This window comes from Oryctolagus cuniculus, chromosome 7, assembly GCF_051225735.1.
Source record: "Oryctolagus cuniculus isolate XC-2025 breed Fujian yellow rabbit chromosome 7, ASM5122573v1, whole genome shotgun sequence".
NCBI classification, from domain to species: domain Eukaryota; kingdom Metazoa; phylum Chordata; class Mammalia; order Lagomorpha; family Leporidae; genus Oryctolagus; species Oryctolagus cuniculus.
This window is the reverse complement of record NC_142873.1, coordinates 150,354,372-150,381,293: the sequence shown is the minus strand read 5'-3', so window position 1 is coordinate 150,381,293 and position 26,922 is coordinate 150,354,372. Positions and strand designations below refer to the sequence as shown.

The window sequence follows — 26,922 nt, the reverse complement described above, 5'->3', positions numbered from 1 at the left end:
CCGGTCCGGGCGGGGCCTGACCAGCGCGGCTCCCAGGGAGAGCCCCCCACCCCCGGACCCGGGGTAGATGGAGTCCTTCCCAGAGGTCGGGAGAGGGGACCCCAACTCAAGTCCCTGGCGGGCAGGACGGGGCCTCACAGCGACCCCTTCCTCCTTACGTCGCCCTTCAATAACGGGGTCCCCACGGCAAATACTGAGTCAGGTATGAGGCGGGGCCTCTGGTTTGTCCCAAAACAGTAAAAAAAAAAGTGGTTTCCCTCTACCATGAGCCTTTAAACCATCAAGAGTCTCCCCCATCAACGCTGTGATGACGGGTGTGTGTGTGTGTGTGTGTGTAAAATAAAAGAAGCAGGTGCCTTCCCTCCCTCGTGCTGTTTCCTGTAGCTCCCAGTGCATGGGTGAAGTTCAGACTCCCCAGGAACTCCCAGACACAAGGAGACACTGTGTGTGTGCATTAGGGTCACTGAGGGTAACGTGGGGCTCGCCCTGTGCCCAAACAGGTGAGTTTGCCCCAGCACAGAGAGAACTGTGGCTTTCGGTCAGGTCAACACCTGAAGGGGACCCTGCCTCCACCTTACCGCAGGAGTCCCGAGCTTCGAGCAGGTGCCCCAGCCCCAGCCACTGCGGCTTCTCTGAGATGAGCGTTGTTCTTCTACCCAAGAGCCCCAGAACGTCTCACCCAGCAGGTCCCAAAGGACCCTCCACTTCTGGGAAGACATGGGGTCCCTACTGTTTACCTGTTTCTCAGTTTGCCAAGTGCATTTCTGTTTATTCCCAGTGTGATTCTCTGTCACACATGGGAATGCACAGGCTCAGAGAGGTGGGGTGTGGGGTGACCAGCGGAGGGCATGGGCAGCTGCCCTCTCACCACGCACCCAGCCGCAGTCAGGGCCAGCCTTTTAGAGGGAGAGTCAGGTCTTGCCACTCAGCCCCTTAGCCTCGGGAATTAACCCCCAAACCCTCTTCTGGGCCTGCCCAGCCCAGGATGCCCATCTCTCGGCATGTAGTCGGTGCTGAACAACCAGCTGTGGCAATGAATGGTGGGACAAGTGGAGGGACGTGCCTGTAAATTCTCCTGCATTCTGCGCCAGCTTCCGGATGTCTAAGGATACAGGAAACATCTAAAGCTACACACACCACGGGGGAAGCAGGGTGCCTGGGAAGAATTTTAATTCTTTTTTTTTTTTTTTTTTTTTTTGACAGGCAGAGTGGACAGTGAGAGAGAGACAGAGAGAAAGGTCTTCCTTTGCCGTTGGTTCACCCTCCAATGGCCGCCGCGGCCGGTGCATCGCGCTGATCTGAAGCCAGGAGCCAGGTGCTTCTCCTGGCCTCCCATGCGGGTGCAGGGCCCAAGGACCTGGGCCATCCTCCACTGCACTCCCGGGCCACAGCAGAGAGCTGGCTTGGAAGAGGGTTAACCGGGACAGAATCTGGCACCCCGACCGGGACTAGAACCTGGTGTGCCGGCGCCGCAGGCGGAGGATTAGCCTAGTGAGCCGCGGCGCCGGCCAGAATTTTAATTGTTGAGACTTCTTCCTCCCCCACTGGGTGGAGGAGTTCCCAGGACCCACCCCACTTATCGAAGGCTAACAGCCGGGCTTTTTCTGTAACAGGACACTTGAGGTAACAGGTGTCAGCAGAGGAAAAGACCCCTGGAAAAGCTCAGCTCCCTGGGGCCCTAACTGGTGTGGGAAACTTGTCAATTCCTTTTACCCCCTTCCCCCTGCCCCGTCATCTCACTTCTGCCTTTACCCTTCTCAGAGGCAACTCCTGGAGGCCACTCGGCCCTAGTGTTGAACAGCGGCTCCTCCTTCTTCCATCTCATTTCAGAGACCGTTTTCTGGGAAGCTCTCCTGAACACCCCCCCTCCAAACCCCAGCCACATAGTCCCCATATAGCCACACCTCTACCCAGCCCGACTCGGGGTGGCCAATGCCAGGAAGCTCACCCACTTCCCAGTAGAAACCGAGATGGAGAACTGATTACTTTTCAGCGCACTAAAGATGGAGGCCCCTTCCTGAAACACCTGCCTTGGGCCCTGTAGGGAAACTGCACCTGCCTCTTGAGGTGGGAAGGGGAAAGGCTTGGGCAGTGAGTGGCAGTGCAGCCACAGCGCAGCCTGTGCCCGCCGCACCTGCCTGAGCCCTCCTTCGTCTCTGGGTGCATCTCCACACCCACCTGGAGCCTGGGCCTCAGCAGATGCTGTGGTTTAGTTAGTGATCTGGGTGTCCCCCCACAGGCCCGCGTGTTAAGGACTTGATCCCCCAGAGCCTGGAGTGGGTGGATGAAGGATGGTGCTTAATCCGATTAGGGTGTCTGAAGCAAAGGCCTGGGAAAATGCTTAGATTGGATTAGCTGGCTGGGGTGGCGCCTGTGATCGAATCAGCGGCTTCGGGAGGAGAGGCACAAGTGTGCTTCCAGGATGCCACGTGCTCCTCCTTCCCCGCACGCCCTGCCCTCATCCGACACCAGACTGATGCGGACCGCGAACCTCCAAACCGTGGGCTGCAGTAAACCGTCTTCCTGGCTAAGTCGCTCTTCTCGGTTATGTTAGTTGCAGGCAGGAGTAGCTGGCTAGCACGGGAAGCCTCACCTCCAGTTTTTAGGGACAGGGAGTGGGGAAGACAGAGCACCTGCTATGTGCTGTGGGACAGAACGTCTCTCCTAACCCCACAGTGCCTCACCCCTGCGAGGCGAGAATCCTCCCCTGCACCCTAGAAATGAGACACCCAGCGGCCAGAGAGGAGGCAGGACTCGACCCCTGTTTGGGGCCAAGGGAGTCAGGATGTGAATCTTCACCTGACTCCTGCCCCACCCCTGCTGACTTCAGCACGTGGCCCCCAGAGAACCCAAGCAGAGACGGGCCTTGAACCTCGGTCCTGTACCCCCGGGCCCACGCTCCTGAAAGGTAGGGCTGCTGCTGCAGGTGGGGACCTGCTACGGCCCAGGTGCCCTGGACAGGCTGAGGCCCGGGGTGGGCAGTTGGTACTCCTTCTCCCTCATCGCCTCCCTGGCAGCTGTGGGATCCACACCCCCAGCACAGGGGAAAGCGCAGCCGCCGCTTTGTGGCCGCCCTGCCTTGGTCGGCTCAGTTCCCCTCCTGGCCCCGCGGAGCCACGGAGGAGAAACCAGCCTGGTGTTTTGGAGGAGAAGGGCTTGGCTGAGCCTGAGAATGGCAGTGGGAACCACAGCACTCCGTGGACTTCCTGTCCTTGACCCCAGGGCCCTAGCCAATAGAGAAAGTGAAAGCCAGATGAGGGTGTGTTGGTGCCCATCCTGCTCATAGGGGTGAGCAGAAACGAGACATGTCATGCACGCTCATGTGTTTCTGATGACAAATGCCTCGCGGCTTGGTGTGCCCGGGTCTGACCCATTTGTGCCAACTGTGTCATCCAGATGGCTCCTGGGGTTGGCTTCCAAAGGCAGGGTGCTTCCAGGAATGCTGGAGCGGGTCAGAAGCCAGGACAAGCAGCCCAGGAGAGAAATTCTGAGACCTGAGACCCAGCAGCCACACCCGCCGAGCTGTTTTCAGATCTAGCTCATTAACTATGCTGTGTTGTGGCCAAGTCCCATCAATTCCTGCTTCTGGTGCCAGTCACGCAGCTTCTGCCCGGTTCTTACATGCCATCTCACACATGTCATCTCTTACATGTCATATCACACGTGTAACCTCATACATGTCTCTTACATGTCATCTCATACATGTCTCTTACATGTCATCTCATACATGTCGTCTTCTATACTCACGCCATCTGAGGGCTACATGCTTACAAACAGGCCAGGGGACCAGAGCGGGTGACAGCTCTGGATCCAGACCTCAGTTCAGATCTCCTCTCGGCTACCTCCCAGCTCTGTGATCATGGGCACGTGACCCTGTCTCTCTGCACCTCAGTTGTCGCATCAGTAAAATGGGGCTGATAACAACTGTACCTCCCTCAAAGACAGCTGGGACACTACAGTGATTTTGAATAAGTGCTTAGAGCAGCTGTGGACACAGAGCCCTCAGGTGCTTTCAGTGTCAGCTGTCACAGTTGTCCCTTGAACTCCTGGGGGAGTGGACATGAAAACCCGTGGATGCTCCAGTCGCTTCTAGACAATGTCCCGGTGTTTGCAGCACAGGACCTGCACACACCTGCTGTGGGCTTTACGCCATCTCTGCATCACTTACCCGGCGCTAGGTAAGCAGCTGCTGTGCTGTACTGTGCTGCTTAGGGAAGAATGATGGGAAGAACCGCCCCCCCCCACAACCTCCCCACGCACACGCTCAGCACGGGTGCAAGTTTTCCAGCGTTTTCAGTCTGCAGTTGGTTGAGGCGGCACACGCAGAGCCCGTGGGTGCAGAGGCCAACCGCGCGTATGAAACACCAGGTTCAGAAGTCTCCCACGCATGCCCACCACGTGCAGAACAAAAGCCAGACCCCCGAGCTAGGCGTTCAGACTCCACAAATGGCCCGAACCAAGGTTCATCCTGCCTGTGTCACCCAGACCCCCTCCCACCCCTGCAGGTGCCCCCCACAACCCCAGTGCACCTGGCCCTGGATGTTGGCCAAACCCAGGGGGCAGCCCCGAGGAGGCCCCACCTTCAAGAGGTCTGTGGCTGATACAGCTCCTCTACCAAGCCAGAGCCCCCCCCCCCCAACACCTGCTACTCCTCTCCACCTTGAGCCTGCCTCTTCCACAAAGAAGCTAGAAGGAATTCTAGCCAGAAGGAATTCTGCCCTTTCCTGCGGTGTGTGCCAGCATGGTGCCTGTGCTACAGTCAGGCCTTTATACCCGAGACAGAGCACACCCGAGCAGGTGGGCAACAGTCACCTCATCACCCCTCCATCCGCAGTGCCCAGCAGAGAAGCTGGTAACGGGGTAACGACTACCTTGTGTGCAGATCTTCACTAGGGCACAGGCGGCTGAGCCCTCAAAGAAAGAATGGAGTTTAGTTGCTTGCTATCTATTAAGTAAAAGTCCACTAGGACAGCTTTGGGAAAGCGGCAAGACAGTTAAAACCACGGCCGTCACTCCTGAAGATGACGCCGCTCGACACTGATGACAACGCTGAGCGTCTTCTACGAGAGAAATTTCCATGGCAGGAGTTCATTTCTTTTTAGATCTACCATGATGTTTCTGAAGGAGTTAACTGCTGCTCTAGTTTTTGATAATAAGAAATCAGCAGAGAAACTCACAGTCCAGAGGCATCTAAGGGGAGAAAGAGCGACACAGTGTCCAGGCGACCAGCAGGAAAGGGACACCAGGTGTGCAATAAGGAAATCTGAAACCAAAACGCCAGACCTCCTGATCTCACTAGCGTCAACGTGACAAACAAGAAATGCTGGGCCGTTGTAGAGCTGCAACACCTTACCGTCCCATACGTGAGTGCTGATTTGAGCCCCGGCTGCTCCACTTCTGATGCAGCTCTCTGCTAATGTGCCTGGGAAAGCAGTGGAAGATGGCTCAAGCCCGTGGGCCCCTGCACCCACATGGAAGACCCAGATGGAATTCCATGCTCCAGCCTTTGGCCTGGCCCAGCACTGGCCATTGCAGCCATATGGGGAGTGAACCAGCAGGTGGAATCCCCGCCCCCCTGCAACTCTTTCAAATAAATATTTTTATTAAAAAAATTGCTGGCGGGACTGGTACTGTGGAATAGTGGGTAAAGCCACCACCTGCAGTGCTGGCATCCCATATGGGCACCAGTTCAATTCCCGGCTGCTCCACTTCCGATCCATCTCCCTGCTGATGGCCTGGGAAAGCAGTGAAAGATGGCCCAAGTCCTTGGGCCCTGCACCCACGTGGGAGGCCTGGAGGAGGCTCCTGGCTCCTGGCTTTGGATCAGCACAGCTCTGGCCATTGCGGCCAATTGAGGAATGAACCAGTGGATGGAAGACCTCTCTTGCTCTCATTCTCTCCTCTCTCTGTGTAACTCTGACTTTCAAATAAATAAATCTTCAAAAAAAAAAAAAAATGCTGGCAAGTGCGCAGAGAAAGGGGAACTCCCTCGGGCTATTGGTGGGAATGTAAATTAGCGCAGCCACTATGGAAAACAGTGTGGACGGTCCTCAGCACACCAAAGATCCACCACGGGCTCCAGCTGGCCCACTCCCGGAAGACACCGAAGAGGGGCAATCAGCCTGGGGCGGGCGGGGGGTGGGGTGGGGGGTGGGCAGGAGTAGCAGGGGAGCAGGGTAGGCTAAAGGTGAGCCTTGGGGACGCCCCCGAAAGCCACAGCACAGCACATCTGTGGGAGGGCAAGGCTGCTAACTGCCTCCTCTGAGAAGGCAGCAGCCCCGCCAGCCATGAGCCAATCACTCTGGGCTGGACCCGGAGTCCCAGGGCTGGGCTCCGGCTCGAGTGCTGGCAGCAGGGGATGGGTCTGGCCCGCACATGCAGGGAGCTGGGAAACACGCACCCACTTGGCCCAGCGTTGACTCACCTGCCTGGGGCCCTGGGAGGGAGGGAGAATCTTACCCAGTGTTGCCAACCCACTGCCTCCAATGCCTGCGGCAGAGGCACCCCACCACCCAGCCCCAAGCCTGCCCGGCAAGCTCTCCTTCCTCCCTGAGCGGGGCCACTCGCCACCACCTGACACCTCCAGCGTCATCTCCCTCATCTGGGCAGGCCCCCTGGTCTGGCCCCAGGACGCCTTCCCTGGTTGGCTCCACAGGGGCCTTGACCTCCAACTGTAGCTCCCACAGGTCCCTCCTCTGCTAGCTGACCCTAGGCAGACTGATACAGTCCCATCACGCTCCTGTTGCAAGCCCACTCTCTGGCAGGACAATGACCCAGAGTCTCAGCCCAGCTTCCAACCTCCCCCATCCTTGCCTCCCCACGACCTGGCTCCTGGCTCCTCTCCCAGCCTCATCTGGCACCACTCCTCCCTCACACACTGAACCACAGCAAAACACTTACAGTTAATTCCCCTAAACACCCTGTGCTTTCTGCTCCAGGCCATCACATAGCTCTCTGCCTTCTCTGGTTACTGCTTCCTCCAGGCAGCCTTCTGGGACTTCACTGTGACCCTGCCCCTTGTGTGCCCCCAAAGCATGCATCCAGCATCTCATCCCCAGGGTGACTCGCAGCCACGTGACCTTGGCAGAGTCACTCTACTCCTTTCTGTGCCTTGGTTTTCGCATCCATCTAATGGGGATGCTATGGTATCCACCCCACAGGTTGTCAGGCAGTGATGTCTGTGTGTGTGCTGGTGGGTTCTAAAATGGCCAGCACTTCAAGTCCTGCTGGGAACGGCAGGGAGGCACCAGGGAAAGAACAGAGGAGAAGACCTGTGCGTGGCGTGCCAGGTACCAGACCAGGGTTTGCTGGCACTCTCCGGCCCGTCCCTGCCACACAGCACAGAACAACAGGGAGGGTCAGTACTTGCCAGCGCCACACGTCTGGCAAACAACAAAGCCTGGATTTGCAGGCAGGTGTTTCTACGCCATGACGATGAGCACACTGGCGGCCACAACCTCCTTCTACCCCCTTGCTCCACGGCAGGCCGAGCACCAAGTTCAGGGTTGATCAGAAGGCTGCTGCTGGCCCTGACTCTGGGGGGGGGGGCTGGTGGGGAAGGGGGGCTCCACACCCTCTCGAGCCCCAGCAGCCCTCCTGTGGCTGCCTGAGCCGGACGGGATGGCCAGGCTGGGTGAGTGTGCCTGGCTAATTTGCTTATCTCATGGCATAAACTGAAGACGAAATTACGCTGTGTCATTTGGTGATACAGTGATGGGGATGACTGCGCCACCTAGTAATTAGGCCGAGGAGGAAGCAGCTCACGGAAGCGGCGATAATGAGCACTTGAGTTACCAGGGAGGGTCGCAGGTGGGTGGGGCAGGAAGCGTGGGGGACTCCTCGGACCCAGCAACCCCACATGCATGAGCTTGGCTTCATGACAGCCTTGCGAGGTGGGCACCACTGTCCCTTTTCTATGGTGGCTCAGAGCACGTGGCCAGGGTCATGGGCTTGGTCCATGACAGGCAGCCCAGGAAACGCTTGGGACAGCAGGAGGTGACGGGGACAGGGCCGGGAGACAGCAGACCCACATTCCGGCCCCGTTCCCACCCTGCCTTGACCTAGGCCTCTGCAAGAACTTCCTGGGTGGGAGGACAGAGAAGGTGTGGGTACTGAAGAAGAGTCCCCGGGGTTCGAATCCCTGGGCAAGCCTCAGTGTCCTCCTCTGTAAAAGGGAACAACAGGGTGTCTCTCTCATGGGTGTGTGCACATTCAGTGCATTGTGGCGCAGCAGGTTAAGCCACCACCTGCGATGCTGGCATCCCAGATAGCAGCAAGGGTTCGAGTCCCGGCTGCTCCACTTCTGATCCAGCTCCCTGCTAATGTGCTTGAGAAAGCAGAGGATGATGGCCCAAGGGTTTGGATCCCTGCACCCATGTGGGAGACCCAGAAAAAGCTCCTGGCTCAATGTGGCCTAGCCCTGGCTGTTGTGGCTATTTGGGGAGTGAACAGGATGGAAGATCTACCTCTGTCTCTCTCCCCCAACCCCCTAACTCTGCCACATAGATACCTACATACCTACATAAAGCCTCAACATGGCAACCCCAAGACAACAGAGCTGTAAGTAGAGCTGCCACCTACACACTCTGTGATGTTATCTCCTGACCTGGAACCTGGCTCCCTGATTGGGTTCTAGCAATAGAGTTTGGAAAAACGCTCAGCTATGTCGCTCGGAGACCTAATGCTCTAGGCTTGGAGATGGCAGGTGGGGGAAGATGCAGGCGGCCACAGTGCAGCAGGGGTGGAGAGACGGCAGGGCCACGCTTGCTCACGCCACTCCAGCTGTGTCCCTCAGGAGGTGGGCCACACCCCACATGGCCACAGGCAGGTTGTGACACCTCTCACTTTCGTCAACCATGAGGAGGGGATGACAACACCACTCTCATCTGTGTCGTCAGGAGGAAACTGAGTCACGGGCTTTGCTGCTGGGAAAGACTGCCCCCAGTTATCACTGTCGCTGACTTCTTCTTTTTTAAGGTTTATTTATTTGAGAGGCAGAGTTATAGATAGATAGGTCTGCTATCTTCTGGTTCACTCCCCAAATGGCTGCAACGGCCAGAGCTGGGCTGATCCAAAGCCAGGAGCCAGGAGCTTCTTCTGGGTCTCCCACGTGGGTGCAGGGGCCCAAGGACTTGGGCCATTTTCCACTGCCTTCCCAGGTGCATCAGCAGAGAGCTGGATTGAAAGAGGAACAGCCGGGTCTTGAACCAGTGCCCATATGGGATGCTGGCGCTGCAGCTGGAGGCTTAGTCTACTATGCCACAGCGCTGGTCCTGTCACTGGTTTCTTGTCATTATTTCTTGTTCTTAAGAGCTCAGACTCTGGAGCCGGGCTCCATGGGTTCAAGTCTCGTCTCTACCACTAGTGGAGCGCCAGGGCCAGCCCTGGGCCTGTGTCCTCAGGAGGGCGCAGCAGGGTGCCTGGTGCACACAGCGCTGTCAGGAGCAACACCATCTCACAGCAAACCCGCTCCGCAGTGCCTCCCCAGTGCAGACTGAGCTGGAGCGGGTCTGCCTCCTCCTGACCCGGCAGACGGGACGTTTGGGTTCTGAGCTGTGTGGATCGAACCTGCCCAAGCCAGACGAGGGACATGTCCGTCCTCTGTTCCCAAAAGGTCAATTCAATTCCACAGCCATTTCCTGCAGGTGCTGTAACATCTGTGCACCGTCCCCCTTTGACAGAGGCTCAGAGAGGAGATGTGACCACCCGAGACCACTGCCCCTTCACAATACACAGGAGCTGGAGCCAAGCCTCCTGGTGCTGAGGCTGCCAGAAGGCGAGTGAGGGTCCTGGGGCACCAGCCTGGGCTGCTTAGCGCTCTGGCAGGTGGTGGCGTCCTCAGAGCAGGGAGATGGAGCTGGCATTAGGTCCTACTCAGAAAATAACCTTGGCTTCAGGGCACCAGCAGTCAGAGAAGCTGAGTTCCCCAAGCCCTACTCCATGTCACCACCTCCAGGAAGCCTCTTTGATCCATCCTGCCACTTCATCCCTCCTTTGGCCCGTGCAAAATCCCCTGCACACATCACTCTTTTAATCCTGCCAACTCCTCCTGGCTGCGTGCCCCGGGCGATCCTTGCCTCTCTGCACCTCAGCCTTTTCCCTGGTGAAATGCGTGCCGAGAAGGGTGGGGGAGAAATCAAATGGGAGGAAATCCACCATAATGGCAAACCCTGACAGCACCTGCTGCATGCCAGGCCCGAGGTCAGTGACTTGCAGAGAGAAGCGCCGGAGGGGAGGGTCTGCTGGGGCCCGTTGGCCCCTCCCTGCCAGCCCCCTCCTCAGCTGCAGAAATGACCACAGCCCCTGCCCCCCAGCGTCTGTGCTGAGGAATGCAGACAGATGCAGCATCAAAGGGCATGGGACTGGGTCAGCAGTGGCTGCCGTGGTCCTAGCTGTGCGCTCCTGGGCCTCTGTTTCCCCCTCCTGGCCACCCTGTCCCTGTGGGAGGTGGGAGGAGATGCTTGGAACACAGCACTGTTGGGTCTGGTGGTCCCCATCTTCCCCTTGCCCACCTTTCCCAGGTAATGGGCTCATCTGCACAACCCCCAGGGGCCGCAGCAGCCTGTCCTGGCCCTGGGCCCAGGCTGGCTAATTCCTGCATGCTCGTCTCCCTCTCCCCTGCTGCCCTCTGGGCCTGGACTCTCCCCTGCAGCTCCTGCTGCCCAGTCCCTACTTGCCTGGTGCCTACTTACCCAGTTCTTCTTAACGCCTGCAATGGCTCCTTGCCAGGCAGGCTTCTCAACTCCCAGCCCCACCATCGGCTCCCTTCCTGGTGCTTCCTAAAACTGGGACTCCACCAACAGACAGCCAAGGGGCCTGGCCATGAAAACTGCCGGGCTGGGGCAGCCCCCGGTGGGCAGGGCCGAGGTACTTCTCGTTGCTGTTCGAGGAGGGAGTGTCCTGGGCAGCTGGCACAGCGGCACCCCAGTGGCACAGGAACCCCCAGCAGCTTCCCCTCCCACCCCCTCTTCCAGGGGGAGTCCAGCGAGTGGTCGGGAACCCGGGCTCTGAAACTGGACACTCGGGGTTGAAATCCCTGCTCTGCCAAATTCTCACTCTAACCCTGGGCAAGTCACGTAATCCCGCTCTAGAGCTCAGCTTACTCAGCTGTAAAATGGATTTATTAATAAATCATTATGGGGATTAGCTGGCTTAATAACACAGAGCCCTTGGAACAGGACCTGCAGCAAAGGAAACACTCAACAAACAGCAGCCGTTGTCACCACCGCCATCCCGCTGGGCCGAGGCAGAGCCACGGACCCAGCTGACCACGCACAGGGCGGAGCTGGGCCACAGACGTGAACGATTTGGCTTGAAGAGCTGATTCTTGAAATGCCTACATTTTGCAGATTTTGCACACAGATCAGTGTTTCTGACTTTCCTTTGAAAAAAAAGCAAAAAAGGCCCAGGGGTGCTGGACCCACTGGGAAGCAGCCGTGGGAACAGGGGAGTAGGTGGGCCCTGGGGACAGACCTCAAGTACCCAGACCACCAAGGCCATTCTGCTCCTGCCCTGGCAACAGCAGCCATTCCTTGTCACGCCAGCGCTGTTTCTGGTAACACAGCAGGGAGACGGAATTCCTGCACCCCGTCTCAGTCGGACGTGAGGAAATGATTTACACGAAGCTTCGAAACAGGCTAAGCGAATCTATTGGACACACATCACAACAGCAGCTGCCTCTGAGCACCGGACTTACTGGAAAGGGGCATGAGGGAATGTTCTGGGAGGCAGGAATGTTCTGGAATGCCCCCTATCTTGATGCCACTGTGGTTACCGTTAGCATCTGGCCTGCACATTTTCCTCTCTGGTGAGTTACACTTCCGCAGGATACAAAAGCAGAAAACGGGAAGATGGAGGGAGGGGCTCCTGTTTCAAGGAAGGCAGGGACTGACTCCCCTGGGTGTGGAGCACCACCCTGACAACTGTGAAAGACACATTTCAGACACGTCTCAGGGGCAGGCCTGCGGCACAGCCGGGGAAGCCCCTCCATGAGTGCCTGGTTCAAGTCCCAGCCCCTCCACTTCGGATTCTGCTCCCTGTTCATGTACCTGGGAGGCAGCAGGTGATGAGTGGATTTCCTAGTTCCTGGCTCCGGCCTGGCCCAGCCCCGGCTGATGTGGTCATTTTGGGGGAGTGAACCAATGGATGTTGTTAGATCTCTCTATCTGGCTCTCTCTCTGCCTTTCAAATAAAATTTTTTACAAACTTAAGATGAAACATGCAATGAGTCATTTGTACTAGCCACGTGGCAAATGCTCACCACTACAGAAAACTTCCGTTATCACAGAAAGTTCTACCGAATGACACGGTCTGCAGAGCTGGGCTGACAGCTGCTCTGACCCGGCCTCTGGGCCTCAGGACAGGGCAGGCCCCCGGACCACTGCTGTGCAGTGATCCCTAAGTAGGAATGGAGAGAAAGGAAGGTGGAAGGGACCAAGAGTGAGAACCCCAACTCCTAACCCTTGCCAACTGCAGGGCCACCAGCAAACCCGGCCTCCGAGTCTTTGCGTGCTTGGCACTGGGAGGGCAGAACTACCTCTGTCTCTTTGTCTTCAAAGAGACAGCCAAAGGAGAAGCCAGTGTCCTCGGGGGTGCTCAGAGTGCTGGGGGCCCAGAAGAGGCCTGCAGGAGAACTGGGTAGTCAGTGGTCACCCCAAAATGCTAGGACAGGAGGAAGGCACGGGAGTGGTGCAAGGGCCCGTGCGGGCACAGACTTTGCGAACAGGGTGATGAAGCTGAGGCCGTCTGCACTGAGCGCAGGGGACGACCCACACACAGAGGCCCCCATGCTGGCGCCTGGAATTTGAGCTGGGAAACAGCATCAGACACCTCCAAGCACTGCTGTGGTCACAGTGGCAGGGCAGGGAGCCACCTCCATCCCTCGAGTGACCCCCGGCCTGGAGGGGCACAGACCCCCATGGGGCAGGCTGGGGCAGAGCCCACCACCGTGGCTGGCCGCCCCTGGGCATGGCGGCTTGGGCCCGCTTTGTCCTCCCACATCTATCCTTCTCTCCAGCTACCTGCGGTCTCTCAGAGCCAGTGGTGTCAGGCGCTCATCTGTACAGGCATTTGTTCATTCAAATACTTTTGTTTACATATTTATCCTTTATTTATTTACTTATCTGAGAGGCAGAGAGAAAGGGAGAGCTCCCGTTTGCTGGGTCACTCCACAGATGCCTGCAATGGCCCTGGGCTGGGGCTGACGCCAGGACTGGGCACTCAGTCCTGCTCTCCCACGTGGGTGGCGGGAGCCCAGCACCTCGAGCCATCGCCGCTGCCTCTGAGTCCACATTAGCAGGAAGCTGGAGTCAGAAGACAGCCAGGCATCCAGCCAGCATCTTTTTTTTTTTTTTTTTTAAGATTTTATTTATTTATTTGTCAGGTAGAGTTACAGACAGTGAGAGAGGAGAGAGAGAGAGAGAGAGAGAGAGATACAGAGACAGAGAGACAGGTCTTCCTTCCACTGGTTCACTCCCCAAATGGCCACAAGGGCTGGAGCTGCGCCGATCTGAAGCCAGGAGCCAGGTGCCTCCTCCTGGTCTCCCATGTCAGTCCAGCATCTTAATCAGTAAGCCAAACATCTGCCCTCATTCGACAAATATTTATTACACACCTACTGTCTGCGCCAAGAATACATCATGGACCAAGACCAAGTCCTCGCTCTCAGGAACTTGAATTGTCTGCACAGGAGGGAGAGAGACAGTGAACCGGCCTGCTAAGGGCAGTAACAACATCAGGGAACATGAACTGAGTGCTTACTGTGCGGCGAGTACTAGATGCTAAGTGCTTTTTCATGCATTTTTCAGTCAATTCTTACAAACATAATAATATGGACTGACCTTGGTTTTTAAAATCTTATTTACTTATTTTCCCTTCTTTAGAGAGAGAGGAGACCTTCTATCCACTAGTTCACTCCCCAAATGCCCTAAACAGCTAGGGCTCAGTCAGGCTAAAGGCAGGAGCCAGGATCTCCATCCAGTCCTCCCGAGTGGGTGGCAAGGACCCAAGTACTTGAGCTGTCACCTGCTGCCTCCCAGGGTACGTGTGAACTGAGAGCAGGAATGGAAGTGAGCTAGGACTTGAACCCAGACACTCCAATCTGAGCTGGAGGTGTCTGTCCCAAGTGGACATTTTATCCTCTGCACCAAATACCCGCTGCCCCCCCCCAAACCTTGTTCTAAATCTGCAGAAACGGAGACACCAGACCCCAAGTGAGCGCATGCAGCCCTCAGCGGTGCAGCGTGGGGTCCGAATCTGGACAACCAGCCTGAGCCCTGACCCTGGCCAGTGCACTGCAGTGAATACTGGTGTGAGGAGAGGGCAACACCCAGGGGGAGGGTGCGGTGAGCAGGCTGCACGGACAGGAAACCAGAAAGCCAGAATGAGGAGGTGTCAGCACTTCAGGCCCCTTGCAGGAGGAGCAAGGCCCTCGAGGCATCGACGTTGCGGAAGGAGGAGGAAGGAGGGTGGCTCTATGGAAGGAGGGGGCCCTGTCTGACCGCCCCCAGCCCTGGGCCAATTTTCAGATGGATGGAGGCCCAGGGAAAAGGCATCCCCCCACGGAAACTGAACCAGGGGCACAGCCAGGACGAGCAGCCCAGCCTCCGGCCTCCCAGCCCCAGGCCCTTTCCAAAGCCCTGCACCCGGTGAAGGCCCAGGGCTCAGCGCAGGGGCTGAGCCGAGCCCAGCTGAGGATGACTGAGGCCAGCAAGGGTCCCCGCTCTCCCTCCACCCCGGATCGCCCCTTCCTCCTCGGGGGCGGGGGTCTCAGCTCCCAGATCTCCCCTGCCAGGGCCAGGTATGCTGGCTGCCCACTGGCTTCGACATCTGCTTTTGCTTTTCACAGCAATACTGAGCAGTCAGAGTTGGGGTTGCCACATCAGGGAGGGGGAGAGGCTGTGAGGTCAGACTCACTCAGCCCAGCCGCCTAGCGGGCTGTCAGCATGATGAGGGTGGCAGTGGTGTCCCCGTGGGGGTCTGACAAGCATCAGTGAGGCACAGCGGGAGTAAAGTGACAGGCACTCAGTGTTTCTGAAAAGACAGTTTTTTGTTGTTGTTTTGTTTTGTTTTCTTTTTTTTTTACAGGCAGAGTGGACAGTGAGAGAGAGAGGCAGAGAGAAAGGTCTTCCTTTTTGCCGTTGGTTAATCCTCCAATGGCCGCCGTGGCCAGCACGCTGTGGCCAGCGCACCGCGCTGATCCGATGGCAGGAGCCAGGTGCTTCTCCTGGTCTCCCATGGGGTGCAGGGCCCAAGCACTTGGGCCATCCTCCACTGCACTCCCTGGCCACAGCAGAGAGCTGGCCTGCAAGAGGGGCAACCGGGACAGAATCTGGTGCCCTGACCGGGACTAGAACCCGGTGTGCTGGCGCCGCAAGGCGGAGGATTAGCCTAGTGAGCCACGACGCCGGCAGTTTTTTTTTTTTTTTAAAGATCTATTTATTTATTTGAAAGGCAGAGTCACAGAGAGGCAGAATCAGAGAGAGAGAGAGAGAGAGAGAGAGAGAGGTCTTCCATCCACTGGTTCATTCCCTAGATGGCCGCAATGGCTGGAGCTGAGCTGAGCTGAGCTGATCCGAAGCCAGGAGCCAGGAGCTTCCTCCAGGCCTCCCAAGTGGGTGCAGGGGCCCAAAGGCTTGGGTCATCCTCTACTGCTCTCCCAGGCCACAGCAGAGGGCTAGATCAGAAGCAGAGCAGCCAGGACTCAAACCAGCGCCCATATGGAATGCCGGCACTGCAGGCGGTGGCTCTACCCACCATGCCACAGCGCCGGCCCCGAAAAGACAGGTTTTTAAGCACTATCGTTCTGGTCACTGATGTGAGGATGCTGGCAGCACACGCGCATTGAGGAGACATTTCCTCGCCCTCTAGGGGCCATTCTGGTCATCTGTCTCCCCCGTGTCTGGGACTTGGGGTCCTCTGTACCTCTAAGAATTCCAACTGAAGGTCAGAAGTGGAGGCTGGCCTCACCAGCAGAGCAGACTTGGTGGGAGCGCTGGGCGGTGCCCATGTGGGGCTGCTGCTCCAGGCGCTGGGCTCCAGACAGGAAATGGGAAGGGACAGATAAGCTTGTGTGGAAGGAGCCAGGCTCAGGGGACCCACCCACTCAGGAGACGGCCCTGCCTTGGGCATCCTCGGGGCCAGCGACGGGGAGTAGGAGTGGAGACGAGGAGACAGGTTTCCCAGGACGGGGGTGATCTCTAGAAAGTGATCAGCTGCACGCGGAAGGGACCCTCCGAGGCCCTCCCGCCACGGGAAGCACCTGCTGCTACCCTCCATCCCAGGCCTTCGCTGAGGCTCCTCCCTCCACCTGGAAAAGCCCCACCCACCTTTGCAGGCTCCGCCTAACTGGCATTCTCTTTGTCTCCAACTCCAGCGGCTCCTTCCCCAGCGTTTCCTGAGTGCGGTCGTCAGGCCTCGCTGGCCTCCTGTCTCCCGTACCTGCCACGGGGGACAGCTGGAGGCTGCAGTGCCCACCCTGGCCCCCGGGGCCACCTGGCTAGGATCCCCCCGGAAGACTGAAAAGCGCCCCCTCATTAGGGAAGTCGCCCTCTGGAACCAGGAGCTTCCTATGGCAGGGAACCCTGGTGGTTGCTCCAGAATCCAGAGGCGGGAAAATGCTGTGTGGCCCCAGGAAGGCGACTTGCCCTGGCTGAGCCTCAACCTCCTCACTGTGAAACCGCGGTGAACGAGAAGGCAGAGGCCCCGGCACACGGGGGCGGAAGGGCGAGCTGAGGCCGGCCCGACAGAGCAGTCCGGAGCTTCGTTCTCCAAGGCCACAGTTCAGGGCACCTCTCCCCCTCCTGCCCGCCCAGGGCTTCCCCCGCCTGGAGCACATGGAAAACTCCCCAGCACCAGGCTCCACGCCAGGACTTCTTAAGTTGCCGTCTCCCGCCAAGGGCTTAGCGGGACTGGCCAGCGCCTGTCCCTCACTGCTTCTGGAGATTGTCACAGCATGCACAAACGGCGGGCACCTGGCAGCAAGCTGGCGCTGCCTCCTCGCGAGCCCGGGCTGGGACTGGGCCAGGACAGGGCTTCACGTTCTCCGGGGGAATCCACAGGGCCCTGCCTCCCTCCCTTCCCCATCCCCCGGGCCACAGGGGGGCTCCAGGATCCTGGGGTCACCCCCACTGGACCTTGGAGCATGGGAAGGACCCAGGGCTGCAGTCCAGGGCTGATCACTCCCACTCTGTCGGGGGCCGACGTTGTGGGGCAGCTGATAAAGCCCCAGTCTGGGATGCCGGCATCCCATGTGAGCGCTGGTTCAAGTCCTGTGGCTGCCCCACTTCTGATCCAGCCTCCTACTAAAGGGCCTGGGAGAGCCGGCGCCGTGGCTCAATAGGCTAATCCTCCACCTTGCGGCGCCGGCACACCGGGTTCTAGTCCCGGTCGGGGCGCCGGATTCTGTCCCGGTTGCCCCTCTTCCAGGCCAGCTCTCTGCTATGGCCAGGGAGTGCAGTGGAGGATGGCCCAGGTGCTTGGGCCCTGCACCCCATGGGAGACCAGGAAAAGCACCTGGCTCCTGGCTCCTGCCAGGATCAGCGCGGTGCGCCGGCTGCAGCGGCGGCCATTGGAGGGTGAACCAACGGCAAAGGAAGACCTTTCTCTCTCTGTCTCTCTCTCTCACTGTCCACTCTGCCTATCAAAAATAAATAAAAAAAAAAAAAAAAAATAAAGGGCCTGGGAAAGCAGTGGAAGACCCGGATGGAGTTCCAGGCTCCTGACTTCGTCCTGGCCCAGCCTGAGCCATCGCAGCCATCTGGGCCATCTGGGGAGTGAACCAGCAGATGGAAGACCTCTCTCTCTCTCTCTCTCTGTAACTGTGCCTTTCAAATAAATAAATAAATCTCTTAAAAATTTTAAAAATGAAAAAGAACATAAACTCTGGAGCCAGACGCTTGTTTCCAAACCCTGACTCTGTCCTTTATCAGCCACGTGACCTTGAGCCCGGGCCTCGGTTTTCTCATCTGTAAAGTGGTGAAAGAGCAGCAGCCACCTCACCGGGCTGCAGGGAGGACGTAGCAGCTGGTGATGCAGTGTGTGGAACAGCGCCTGGGACGGAGCCAGCACCTGGCTGAGTGCAGGGTAAACGAGTGACCGGGCCCGTGCACTGGAGCTCAGCTATGGCCTTCAGGATCTGCCCGCCGGCGACCCCTGGCCCTCCCCACGCAGGGCCCCTTCACGCCCTCACCACCAGGGCCCTCTGCTGCGCATCACCCGCCATGGCTCTCTGTCCCAAGCGCGTGTCCTTCAGTGCATGGTTCACATGCCACCCCTCTGTGACGCCTCCTGGGCCCCCCCTCGGGGTTGCAAGTCACAGAAAGCAACACAAACGGATCTTGCGGCAAAGCAGCCATCTCGGTGTGGCTGCCTGGAAGGGAGGGAGGGAGAATGAGGCCTCAGGCAGGAGATCTCGGCGCTCGATCTCACCGGTGGGTTCCTCTCCCCTTCCCACGCCATGCCTCGCTTTCCCCTGGTGTGCCACCTCCTCTCTCGTCTCGAGGGTGCTTCTCCTTCACGCTCAGAGAAGTAGCCCAGCCTTACTTCTTGGCGGCTGAAAGTGTTAGAGAAAAGAAAGCTTCTCTTTCCCTGGTTGAACCATAAAGTCCCCGGGAAGAACACTGATTGGTCAGGCAGGATTCCTTTGCCCGCCCCTTGCGGTAGAAGAGATGGGGCCAGATACCATGATTGGCAGCTCAACTACCTATTGCAAGAAGTGGGGGAGAGGCTGCTGTTAGCAGAAGAGGGGAAGGGTAGCCTGACAGAGGCAACCTGTGTCCATGTCGCCCCCCTGCCACCCAACACCCTGCTGACTGCCCTCCCAAGCACCTGTTGCACTCTGCAAAGCCCACTGTGGATCCCATGGGGTGCCAGGGATGCCTCAGGTAGTGGCCAGGTAGGGGTGGCTGCCCCTTGCATTGTCCATGAAGTCTAGAAAGGGTCAAGGCTTTGGCCACCTTGGCTCCTCAACACTCAAAAGCCCCCCAGTAAACTGCTTTTGATGAGTGAAGAAAATGAGGGATTGGGGCTGGCACTGTAGTGTAGTGGGTAAAGCCACCACCTGCAATGCTGGCATCTCATATAGGTGTCTGTTTGTGTCCCACCTGCCCCACTTCTGATCTAGCTCCCTGCCAGTGGCCTGGGAAAGCAACAGAAGATGTCCAAATGCTTGGGCCCCTGCACACCCATATGGGAGACTCAAATGAAGTTCCTGGCTCCTGGCTTCAGCCTGGCCCAGCGCTGGCCATTGTGGCCATTTGGAGGGTGAATCAGTGGATGGAAGACCTCTCTCTCTCAGTCTCTCCCTCTCTCTCCGTAACTCTCACTTTCAAAATAAACAAACAAATCTTAAAAAGAGAAAGAGAGAGAGAGAGAGGAAGAAATAAAAAAAAGAAATAGAGAGAGAGAAAGAAAGAAATAAAGAGAGAGAAAGAAAGAAAGAAATAAAGAGACAGAGAGAGAGAGAGAGAGAGGAAGGAAGGGAGGGAGGGAGGGAGGGAGGGAGGGAGGGAGAAGGGGAGGGGGACACAAGGACCAGGCAGGTTGAAGATTCTGAATCTGGGCTGAGTCCAGGCGCCCCCCCTCTCCCGGGCCCACGGCCACCTCCCTCTGTCCACAGTCACTGAGACCATCCTGAACGACCAGCTGACAGCTCACCGCTACCCGACCCTCAGGAGACAGGTCCCGCCCAGCACAACCAGTGGGTCTCACGGGCACACCCTGGGATCTCCAGCAACCGGGTCAGCTGTGAGGAAGAAACGAGAGAGTGCAGAGTGTCTGGCACACAGTAGGACTTGGTGAACAGGGGCTGCGGTATTCAGAGCTGGGGGCTGGGGTGGGCTGGCTGCCCGCACTGCAGGGCCTGGGGTCGGTCCTCCCCTGGCCCAGCGTGCAAGAAGGCTCACGGCATCGGTCCCCTCACCACCAGTGGCACAGGCAGCAGCCCCAGGCCACAGGCTGTCCCCACACACCCCACTGAGGCGGGACCACAGAGCAGGGGCAGTGTGGGGGCCACGGGCTCCAGGCAGCACCTGCGTTCAAATCCCAGCTCTGCCTCCTACTGCCTGTTGTGTGTGTGCGCACGTGTGTGTGCGTGCATGCGTGTGTGCATTTTAATTTGAAAGGCACAGTGACAGAGAGAGCTTCTACCTGCTGGCTTGCTCCCCCAGTGCTAAACTCTCCCAGGCAGAAGCTGGGAGAGGAACTCAATCCTGCCCACCTACGTGGGCAGCAGGAGCCCAGTGACTTGCGTCCACTGCTGCTGGAGTCAGGAGCCACAGCCGGGAACCGAACCCAGGCTATCGGATGTGAGATGCTACCTGTTTGACTCAGGCAACGGCTAGGACTCCCCGTGCCTCAGTTTCCTTAATAGTGAAACAGAGATGTTAACAGCACCACGTGCATGCACGACTACGAGGATTACAATGGTTCAACCGTGTTGAGGCCGCCCAGTGGGTCGGGGGGTGGGGTGGGGGGGCTGTGGGCCCCTCAGATGTAGGTGGAAAGTCCTTCATAAGCTGTGGCTGGAAAGTTTGTCTCCAGACCGACCAGGTCTCCCCACCAATAGCTCCTTGCACTGCATGTGTGACCGTGCGGCTTTAAATCACAACTTCAGGGTGGGTGCGATCTTCCACCCAGAGCTGGCAGAGGAAGGGGCTGAGCCCCTGGGGAGAGTGGACCTGGCTCCGGGAGACCCCGGCCATCTTACGTGACCCTTGCGGTTTTCAATCACGCCTTCAAGTTAGTTGCAATCTTCCACCCAGAGCTGGCAGAGGAGGGGGCTGAGCCCCTAAGTGGGAGACGGGCCATCTCCAGAAGACCCCCACTATCTCCATGAGCCCCAAGCCAATCAACACACAGTATGTGAAACCCTCGGCCCACGGGCATCCCTGCAGAAAGACTCAATGAAAAAAAACAGTAACCCCTTAAAACCCGGACGCTTCCTGCAAGCCAGCGTCCCGCTCGGGCACTCGCCTGCGCTCCTCTCAGACCAGACGCTTTTTTCTGTCGCTTGCCAACCAAATACAAGTTTCTTTTCTGTCTAATAAACATTTCTGCCTCTTTGCAAATTGTTTCCTGGCTTTTTATTTCTATGCTAAGCTAAGGAAAAGAACCCACGAGACTCGCTCTGGCCGCCGCCCTCCCCTTGGAGACTGCTAACACACATGAGCTGGTTTGAACACTGGCACTGCTTGCATCTGTCAGCTCTGTACTGTAACCGCCTCCAGCTTACGGATGATGAAACTGCAGCCCAGAGAGGGCAAGTGCCGTTCTCAGATCACACAGCTGACAGGTGACAGTCAGACACCTATATGAGATGCCAGCATTGCAGGTGGTGGCTTTACCCACTACACTACAAGTCTGCTCGACTCCTGACGACCCACTGTCCTCTAGGCTGCTCTGCTCCCAACCTCTGCTCCTGCTCTCTGACCTCTGCCTCTGCCCCCAGCATTTCTCCCCACCTGGCACAATGCCAAGGCCTCATGCTAACTCCCCAAACCCAGCCCCAGCCACCCAGAGGCTCCTGAGCTGGCGCTGCCTCGGTGACCAGGAGTGTCCGCCCCACAAGCCCAGCCAGGCTCAGCTTCCCATCTAGGCCCCTTACCACCAGCCCCTCCCCACACCCGCCCTGCGCATGGCAGGCTCACGGGGTCGGGGGACGGAAGGCGCCCAGGAGGAAATGCCTGGTACCCAGAGAAGTCCCCTGGCACAGAGCAGAGCTGAAGGGGGAGGGCAAGGGGCAGGCGGCATGGCAGAAGGGGACACGGGGTTGGGGGGAGGGACCTGGGCTCAGATTTCATGGGAACAAGCTGTTCTCCTAATCTTGAAGCAGGAAGCGTAAAGGTTTTGGAGTGGCTTGAACGCCTGTAATTCACTGCTGTGTGACCCTAGACAAGTTGCCTTACCTCTCTGAGCACGCATCCCCAGCTAGGAAACAAGGGCATGTGAACCTACTTCATTGGATTAAGGAGCTATTCCACGAAAAGGCACATGGGGAACTCAAGTCCTGCCTCCCAAGAGAGGCACCGCCGCAGTGCCAGCTGTGACACGAAGCCAACGACGAACGCCGGCTCCTGGCAGCTGATGAACAGTATCAGCAACAGCAGCAAAAACCACGGCTTGAGCAGCGACTCCGTGCCCGGCCCCGCGCTGAGCACCCACGCGTGTTCCCGAACTTAACCACCCCGGCAGCCCCGTGTGGGAGACGCGGAGGTGGAACACAGCGAGGGTGACTAGCAAGGCTGAGGCTGCCCAGCCATGAGAGGAGGAGGTCACAACCCCGGGCGGCCTGACCCTAGGGCAGTACGGAATCCTGCAGCTTGGAGGGGGAGCTCTGGCGGGGAGCGCAGCAGGCGTCCCTGCCTGGGACACTCAGGCTGCGACATTCCCAAACCCCCTCTGGGAGCCCTGAACTCCCGGCGCTGGGGCCATTTAGCCGCTGGGGCTTGGCTCCACGCAGCAATTTGCGATTGCACAATTAACAATCAGGAACTTCTCTTCCAAGGGAGGGCTCCGCCCAAGCCCTCACGAGACTCAGGGACACAGTGAACCCACAGTCCGGCCCCAGGCCCCTGACAGGCCTGGGAGGTCCCCTCCCTGATCCAGGCCCAGCCAGGACATCCGAGGTCAGGCAGCCCCCCGCCCCCTCTCTCTTCCTTTCCTGTCTAAATCCTGCCTCCTCTCCAGGAGACCGCCTGGCCCAAGCTTCCACCTGACCCTGAGCCCTGTGACGCCGGCATCCCATATGGTGCCAGTTTGTGTCCCAGTTGCTCTACTTCCAATCCAACTCCCTGCTAATGGCCTGAGAAAAGCAAAAAAAGTGCTTGGGCCTCTACCATACCATCCACGTGGGAGACCTGGAGGAAGCTCCAGGTTCTTGGCTTTGGCCTGGCTTAGCGAGCGCTGGCTGTTGCAGCCATCTGGAGAGTGAATGAGCAGATGGAAGATATCTCTCATCTCTCTTTCTCTGTCTCTCCCTTCCTGTCTGTAACTTTGACTGCCAAATAAATACGTAAATCTTTTTAAAATACACATCAAGTCTAGTATAGAACACACAAAAGTCATTTGACCCTTGGAGAACTCGTATTCACCCTTCAGAACCCAGACTGAATATCTTCTCATCTGTGAAGTCCCCCTCGGGTGTCCTAAGTTGCCGACCTGTATGGACTTGAAATGATCTGCATGTATCTCTTGCCGGGTACCTTCCTCCTGTGCTGTGTTTAATAACCACCAGGGCCTGCGTTGTGGCCCAGAGGGATAACACTGCTTGTGACACTGGCACCCGACAACAGAGCCCTGGGGTTTGAATCCTGGCTGCTCTGCGTCCCGTGCAGCTCCCTGCCAATGCGCCTGGGAGGGCAGCAGGTGATGACCCAAGTCCTCGGGCCCCTGCCATCCACGTGGGGAGACCAGGATGGAGTTCCTGGCTTCTGGCTTCAGGCTGGCCCAAACCTGCATTGACCATTTGGGGAATGAGCAAGTGGATAGATCTCTCTCTCCCTCTCTCTCAGTTGTTCTCCCTTTCAAATAAACCAACAAATCTTTTTTAAAAATTAATAGTGCTACCCAGGTACTGTGCTAACAGTGTTACACTCATTCGAAATCTACCAATAACTCTGCAAGAGACAGTCAGTGTCTCCCTCTAACAGGCGGTGATACAGCTCAGAGAGGTTGGGAGACTCGCCGGAAGTCACACGGCCAGAAAGTGGCAGGCTTGGGACGCGAACTCAGATCTGCTCATGACCTAGGCAAATGACTCTGGGGTTGGTCAAGCTGCCCGCTCCTCTGGCTGCATCTGAACCCTGAGCCTGGCACAGTCCCAACCTGTGAAGCTGCCCCTTGGAGGTCACTCAAGCTCCACTGGCATCGGAGGCAGGTCACGGGGACGCAGCGGCTGCCCCCCCCCACTCTAGCCACACAAGCACCTGCACCAGGTGTGGCAGGCGCCACTGTTTCCCCCTCTCGCAGGGCCCTGCGAATCCCCCCCTTCTCCAGCAGTAGGGTCGCACCCTTTAGGAAGGGGCGCTGGCTCTGGAGTTGGCCGACGTACCCACTGGCTGCCTTGGGACCATGACGCAACCTCTCTGACGCCTCCATCAGTTCCACGGTGAAATGCGAAGTGTCCCTGCTCACAGCCGGATCGTGGAAGTCAGGCGCCTCACCCAGCGCCTGGCACATACCCAGTGACACCTGCTGTGTGCCACACACTGATCTCAGTACAGCACCCAGACTCCCGGTATTGCTGGCCAGTCCGCTCGGTGAGGTGATTACAACACAGTGGGTTTACCCAGTTCCTCTCCTTAACACACACCTTGTCCCATACACCCCCCCTGGAGACCCCCGTGGTCACTGGGGGTCACGCACAGGGAAGGCCCAATGGCAACCACCGTAGAACTGCAGGAGCTATGGCTCACGGACACAGGGTGGACACAACTCACACTCCCCGAGCAAAGTGACCCCGGGGCTCCCCTCTCGACCAAACGGCAAGCAGCGAGCTATGCGGTGTATCATGCAGGGAGACACAGCCTCTGGTGGCACCGACACTGATCAGGCCGGTCACCTGAGAGTCTTTCCTGGGGGAGAAGGAAAGGCAGGAAGGGCCACGGGGAGACCCGGCCGCCTGTGGAAAGTTTAACTCCCGAGGCTGCAAGGTTTGTACGCCAGGGTTTGTATTATTGAGCACTCTGCTTTTTACACGTCCCAAATATTTTGCTTTGGAGTCGGCCTTGGGCCAAAAGCCCGACCTGTGCTTTGTGGCGAGCGCTGCCTTCTCCTGTCTGAAGTGGGGGACCCTTCTGGGAGGGGGGCAAGGCCTGGCATGCACTGTGGTTCTCACTGCTATGGGAGAGGGGGGTCCCCCAAAGTGAGTGCACGGGAGGGGAAGGGCCAGCCACAGCAGTCCCCAGGCCACAGAGGAAGTTAGGTTTGGCTTCATAATGAGAGGGGCTGGCGTGTAGTGCAGTGGGTTAAGCTGCCACCTGCGATGCCAGCGTCCTATCTTCTAACACTGATTTGACTCCCGGCTGCTCCACTTTGGATCCAGCTCCCTGCTAATGCACCTGGGAAGGCAGCAGAAGATGGCCCCAGTACTTGGACTCCTGCCACCCATGTGGGAGACCTGCACGGAGTTCCAGGCTCCTGGCTTTGGCCTGGCTCAGCCCTGGCTGTTGTGGCTATTTGGGGAGTGAACCAGCAGATGGAGGATATCTCTCTCTCTCTCTCTCTCTCTCTCTCTCTCTCCTCCCCTCTAGCCCCCTCCCTCCCTCCCTCTCTCTCTGTCACTCTTGCCTTTCAAATAAATAAATGAATGAATCTTTTTAAAGATCTTTTTAAAGAGAGAGCTGACACAGACACAGGCCCTGTCTGATGCTCTCTGCCAGGTCTTAAGGGCAGCGAGAATAGCGAGGATGCCGCCACCAGACGCTGACAGGTGCTAGCACCAGGCTCGCGGAGATCTGTGCCTCCAGAGCCACGAGCCAAAAACAACTTCCCTTCTTCATAAGTAGACAGTCTCCCGTATTTTGTTATAGACACAGAACACAGACAAGGCAGTTCCCAGGAAGCCAAGTGGAGGGCTTGCCACGGAGCTGAGCCTGGACCACGCCCAAGCTCAGTTTATACACTGAACAAAGCAGATCCCGCAGGGCCATTGTCCAGCTGCGAGGAGTGGCAGTACTAGGTGCTTGGTGAATGTCAGCTCTGCACCCCTTCCCCACCGTCCAGGGCCGCCCTGGCATGAAGCGAGGCGCCGGGAGGCGCTGCTTGCCGGTTCCCTGGCTTGCGTCAGTCCCCCGCCGGGTTGACAGGCCGCCCGGATGTTTATACTGGCCAGTCGGGGCCCTGCCTGAGCAGCACAGGCTGCATAAACACATGCGGTCACACAGCCCCTGCTACCAGCTTCCCACACACAGTGCACCTCCCCACGCCGGATCTGCTTGCAAATCCTCCCCCGAGCCGGCACCTGGCCAGGCCCCCTAACCCTCCCACAGCAAACTCCAGAGAAGGGGTCAAGCGAGGGAGGGGGCAGGCTCCAGCAGTGAGCGGCTGCGTGGACTGGGCTGGGGCCCGACTTCCTTGTTCGGGATGCGGGGGGTGGGGTGATGACAGGGCCAAGCCCGCGGAGGACGTGAGGATTAAACGGGGTGATGTGGTGAAGGCGCTCAGCACACTGCCAGGTTTACCCAAGGCACTGGAGAAGGAAGCTTTTACAGTGGTTCTTCTGACTATTTTGTGGGTACAAGGTCCGTGGGTCCTGAGAGCACATCCTAAAAATAAAAGGAGAATTCTGGGGCGAGCGGTTAAGACACCTCCGTCCCACACCCGAGTGCTTGTGCGGGCCTCCCAGGTCCAGCTCCTGACTCCAGCTTCCTGCCAGTGCAGGCAGTGACGGCTCAAGTCACCGGGCTCGTGCCACTCACACGGGAGACCCGGGGGGAGATACTGGCTACCAGCTTGGGGTCCCAACTTCAGGCCCAGCCATTGCAAGCATCTGGGGAGTGAATCAGTAGATAGGAACTCTCTCTGCCTCTCAAAAAAAATTTTTTTAAAGAGATAGATTGACAGATAGATAGATACAGAAAGAGAAATTTCTTGGCCAACACTTTCTCATCTATTATCTCAACAGCAACTCACAACCCTATATTGTTGTCCCCCTTTTGCATAGGTAGGGAACTGGGGCCCAGAGAGGTTCAGTCCCTTGCGTGGGGTCACACAGCTCCGTTAGGTGGAAGGAGCCTGAGGCCAACCCAGGGCCTGGGCTGTCACTCACCACCTTCCTGCAGGGTCTCGCCCTGAGTCTCTGTCCCCCCTCCCCCACTTCTGGGGCAGCTCCTCCCCAGCTCTTCCTGGCCCCGTGGACACTGGGTCTCAGCTGTTGGCTCTCCCTGCCCACTGCCAGGTGATGCCCCGGACACCTGTCCAGCCTGC

At 57.9% G+C, this 26,922-nt stretch overlaps 1 protein-coding gene across 3 annotated transcripts in view; it reads right to left on the bottom strand.

Annotated features, from left to right (window-relative positions):
• The window catches only part of ECE1 (endothelin converting enzyme 1), a 112,454-nt gene that overhangs the window by 57,937 nt on the left and 27,595 nt on the right, over nt 1-26,922 (bottom strand). The window lies entirely within an intron of this gene.